Source organism: Aplysia californica, unplaced genomic scaffold, assembly GCF_000002075.1.
Source record: "Aplysia californica isolate F4 #8 unplaced genomic scaffold, AplCal3.0 scaffold00206, whole genome shotgun sequence".
In the NCBI taxonomy this organism is placed as follows: Eukaryota; Metazoa; Mollusca; class Gastropoda; order Aplysiida; family Aplysiidae; genus Aplysia; species Aplysia californica.
Window position 1 is genome coordinate 1,105,179 of NW_004797476.1, and position 5,370 is coordinate 1,110,548.

Sequence of the window (5,370 nt, forward strand, 5' to 3'; positions counted from 1 at the left end):
TAAACGGGTTTCTCTTTTCTTTGCGTTGAATCTTGATTTTAGAATTATTTATGGTCATAAGAAGTTAGCGGGTGATCTGGAGTGATTTACTCCTCCTTTCCCACCAAACATCTGTTGTCCTTATTTCTCCTTTTGTTTGTTACTATCTCGTAACACCTCTAATCTTCGGCACTTATACGATCTAATTATGTTGCAAGTGCTGTAAAACGCTTGCTAAAACCAAACAAGAATTGTGTTTCTTCAGCATTAGTGTCGGTATCGAAGAGAAGGTTGAAGTCGCACACATACACACACTCTTTGGCTTGACAACTGTTGCAAATTGCCAGTGACTGTCTCGGAATCAGCAGTCAAGAATTTGAGAGCCTCATCAATTCTCATACACTAGCAACTTACACCAAAACCTGTTCCTCTTAATGAAATTTTGTTTCGAAATCTTGTACTATTACATCATTAGGTGTCCCTTATTGGGTTTTGAAAAAGTTGGGGTCTGTTCAAATATAATCTTGCACCTTTTTGGGGACTTTCTGACCCCCCCCCCCCCCCCTCCCCCTTTCTTACACTTGCCCTTACACCCCCCACCCGTATGATATTACAATGTTCGCTTATAAGGTTAAAAATAATATGACATTTATATTGTGCAAATCTGTAAAACAATCACTGCTCTATGCGCATTGCATAATATTCATGAAAAACATGCATACACACATACATGCACTAAAAAATAATAGGTGTCACGACATGGTGGGATCAAGCGTTCCAGTTTTGATTATGAGGCATACAGAGTTATTGGTATCATCTTAAAGCCTGTCCATTTGCCTTCCTTTTGATGAAAACAATGCTCACTAAACAACAGTACATGTGTAGATCTAAGCCGCACTCTGTGGATGGCTGGTCGGCCTAGATCTAAGCCTACTTCTTTCATAATTATGGCCACTAACGATGTCAAGCGCGAGAGAAAATACCTTTCAATTGACAAAATATACTAAATAATCCAGGCTGTTGACAAAAAGAAAGCTCCACTGGCAGAGATTTGTCGCCAATTCGACATTCCACAAGGGTCGATTCACACCATTATCAAGAATAAGAGAGGAGATAGTGGTAGCATACTCCAATGGAAAGTTTGCTCTGGATCGAAAGAAGATGAAACTACCCGATGCACATGCTGTGGACCAAGCTCTTCTGATGTGGTTTGTTTGTTTGTTTGTTTTTGTAAAGTGTTTTACGGCGCTCGCAACTGCATAAGGTCATATGAGCGCGCGGGACACACCTAATATTTTCAGTTGGTAGGAAATTTTGAATTTTGCCCGGGTGGCGGCCGAAGCCTGCTCATCGATTTTAGACCACCAAGGGATCTTTAACGTGCGCAACTTACACACGGGCCCTCCGAGATTTTTTGCCCTTGTTCGAGAAGCCTAGGTGTAGATCTTTCCTACCAGAAGATCAGGGGTGTGGCAGAAAGACAGCAGTAAGGAGGAGCCAAGGAGTAGCAGTAGAAAGGCTGCAGAAAGAGTGTGGAGCCCAGAGGAGGAGGCAAAGGAGGTGAGGGGGTGGGGGCAGAAAGTGGAAATGAAAGCAGACAACAACATTGCTAGAGAGCAGGAAAGAAAGTGAAAGGAGACAATTTTAGAGAAGAAAATTTTTCGGTCGCTACCCGGGACCTTTGAATGAGAGGCCAACACCTTAACCTCTAGGCCACGAGAGCCCCCTGATGTGGTTTAAGGAGTCAAGGAGAAAGTTGGTGCCAAAACCCCTCGTGGGTAATTGTGACAAGGGAAGTTACCCATGAATAAGTGCTTCCGGATTAGTCCACAAATGCTTACTTTCCTTGCATTTCTGATATAACAGGGATCGGATATAAAGTAATACAGTGGAACTCGGATTTAACGAGCTCGGATTCAACGAGAGGAGATAGATTCCCCGTTTTTCTTCTTCTTTAAAATCAATTTAAAAAACCCGGATTCAATGAGCACTTAAATCAGCAAGCTCGGATTCAACGAGGTCGCTTCCAGGGGGAACAGCCCCGACAGACGTGGCTTCGCTCATTTTTCTCCCAGAACGAACGTTATTTATTCCAAGAAACCATCCATTGCCCTGCATCGTGAACTACTGTTCACTTAGCCGATCGAATGCGACCAATCAGCAACCTTTTTTCATACCAACACATGCGTTGTTGGCACACGCACGTGTATACTCTGGCGAGTATCGGGGTCGGATGGGCAACCTGCACGCGTGTGACTTTGTCGGGTGGGGGGGCACCAGCAGTCCGGGCGTTGAACGTCGCAGATCATACAAATGTGTCAGTCTTTTTTTTCCCCGGCAACTAATACTAATCATTATTGACGTAGCAACGTAATGAATTGCGCGCTCGTCTATGGAATCAAAAGTTGCCGTGTTCTAGGCTCTACACAGCAACACAACTTTTTGGCAAACAATCGAGATGACACAGGCGTGCATTTGAACGAATTGTTTTTTTTTTTTACACAGCTGATAATATGCAGGCATTTCAGGCACTATTTTTACTTCTCTTTACACATTACTTGCTCAGAGCCTGTAATTATCTACACAAAACCTCATGTTTGCCATAACAAACACTCGGATTCAACGAGGTTTTAGGTCAGGCCCGGCGACCTCGTTGAATCCGTGTTCTACTGTATAACAGGACTTTTTCTCTACTCCCACCGCCCCTGTTATATCAGGTTTCCACTGTATTTCATTTTTCTTTATCGGACGTTTTCTCAAGATCTATACTTTTTTAAATAACTCCACCATTTTTCATGATTCAATCTTCATGAAATTTTCACAGAATGAAGAGAAGATGTAATTTGTCTGTACAATTTTTTATATGGAATAGAATTTTGTTGGTGGTAGCCTATCTGTTGTGTGGATTTTCACGGATTTTTCACAAACTTGAATGATACCCCAGGAAAAAGTTCATTAAACAATTTCTAATTTGTTTAGAAAAAAAACCCAGACAAATTTATAGAACTAATGTTTGTTAAAGCGCATGCGGAAAAACAATCAATTTCCATGAGCGATAGGTGCGGTATTCATTACGCAAACCATGTCAACAAAATCCAACAAGGCCGCCGTATCCATGGAAATGAAACTTTTTTTCTCAAATTTGATTGCGGATTTTAAGACTCCTTTCTATGCTTGTTATATGTGTGTGAAATTTGGCCCAGTAATAAGCGTATACCGTCAGGTATAGCACGCCCCCCCCCCTTTAATGGCTATGGGTTAGGGATTTAGTTCCTTGGGCATGTCCAATTTTTCAATCCATCAAAAGTGTTCCCATGTCTGCTGATGTTTCATGTTTGACAAGTGTCCCTGGATTTAGTAATGTGTCAGCATCAAAGGTCCAGATGCCCTTTTTAAAATTATAATTGTTTAAACAAAATATTTCTCTTTCCTCTATTAGATCTACAGCTGAAAGTTACAGAGATTATATTTCTGTTGTTTTTTTCTTCTGACAGATGTGTATTGTTTTCTTTCCAAATACACAAAAAATTAATGATACTGATAAGTTCTCTTTTCCATTTTCTGTATATAAAACATGAAAATTCTTGTCGAAAAAGTGCAAAACATGTCGTGAATGGCGTTACAGCAACTTGCATAAATTTGCATTTGTCTTGCATAATTTGCCCATTGAAATTTGCATAATTCTGCGGGGACTGGACAGATAAGGTCATATAACTTATAAGTGCTGAAGAATAGATGTGTTACAAGAAAGTAACATACACAAAAAAGGAGAGATTTACACAAGGACGATAGATGTTTGATAGGAAAGAAGGAGCAAACCACACCAGAGCACCCGTCAGTCACCCACAAGGATGTGGCTTTGGTGGCCTAGTGGGTGTTTGACTAGGAATCATGAGGTTGTGGGTTCGGGGGTACGAGCCTCAGGCTTGACGTTGTGTCCTTGGGAAAGGCTTTTTACATGATATTTCCTCACTTCACTCAGGTGTGAGTATTCGGCCATAGATGGCAAAAGATCTTGTCTGTATGTTAGAGTTACTAGTTAGTCTAAGTGTTTAAGTACCTGTAAATATAAAGTGGTGACTAGCACTGTATATTTCCCAGGTAGTTGAGATTGTTTCAGAATGCTATCAATAGCCCTATCCGCACGTCCTGGGGTCATTTTGTACCCCCGGGGTTGTATTCTTCACATTTTATAATATTTCTAGTATTAGTATGAAAATCTCTTTGAAACTTTCAGTATTTCTCAAAAAATCATTTTGACAGACTGCTGCGCAAAGTTTACGGATTGGATTAATGAGTAAATGTCCTCTTTGGAAAGTGGTAGCACAGAGTTCCCCACTACGTATTATGGATACGATAGTAAAACACGACGTACGGATAGGGTTAAAAAAAAAAATGTTTTGTTCTTTAAAGTACTGCAGTAAGTTTTATGCCTCTATCAACACAATTTAGATCAAGATCATATAGGAGGTGGGCTTCCAATCCTGCCTGAAAAGGCCAACTCAGGCTGAGAGGGATGGAACATGCCAGCAGAAAGACAGAGATACTCTACAAAAACTCTCCCCAATAAGGACTCAAACTTGGGTCTCCTGCGTGCGACAGCAAAGTGCCTAACTGTTTGCTACACCACAGATGGAGCAGAAATTTCATAATACATACATATGCTACCTAACATTATTATTTTTATTTTAAAAATATTTTTTGTGTGTGCGTGTTTTAGTTTTACAGCGCTCGCAACTGCATAAGGCTGTCCCTGTCGTTTTATGCGAAAAATTCTGAAATGATGCAAACTGAGCCCAAAAATGTGAAATTATGCGATTCTGTTAATTTTTAACAAAGAATGAAAAAGGAAAATGATAAGAAATTATGCAAAAAATGAACAAATTTTGTTAAAAAATACGGAGGGCATAAAACCACAGGGACAGATAAGGTCATATGAGCGCGCAGGACCCATAATTGAACATTTTCAATTCGCAGGGAATTTGAATTTTGCCCAGGTGACAGCCGAAGCCTACTCTTATCGATTCTGGACCACCAATGGATCTTTAACATTCGCAACAAGCACACGGGACCTCCGAGAAGGCTAGGTGTAGATCTTACCTACCATGAGATCAGGGGTGTGGCTGAAAGACAGCAGTAAGAAGGAGCCAAAGGAAGTGAGAGGGTGGGCGCAGAAAGTGGAGACGAAAGCGAAGACAGAACGTTGTTAGACAGCAGGAAAAGACGTGAAAGGAGAAAATTTTAGAGAAGTAAATTTTCCGTCCCTATCTGGATTCGAACCCCAGGACCCATTGAACGAGAGGCAAACACCTTAACCTCAAGACCATGAGAGCCCCCAACATTATTATTATTATATAGCTACAGGAAGGAACAATTGAACCAACACATGTG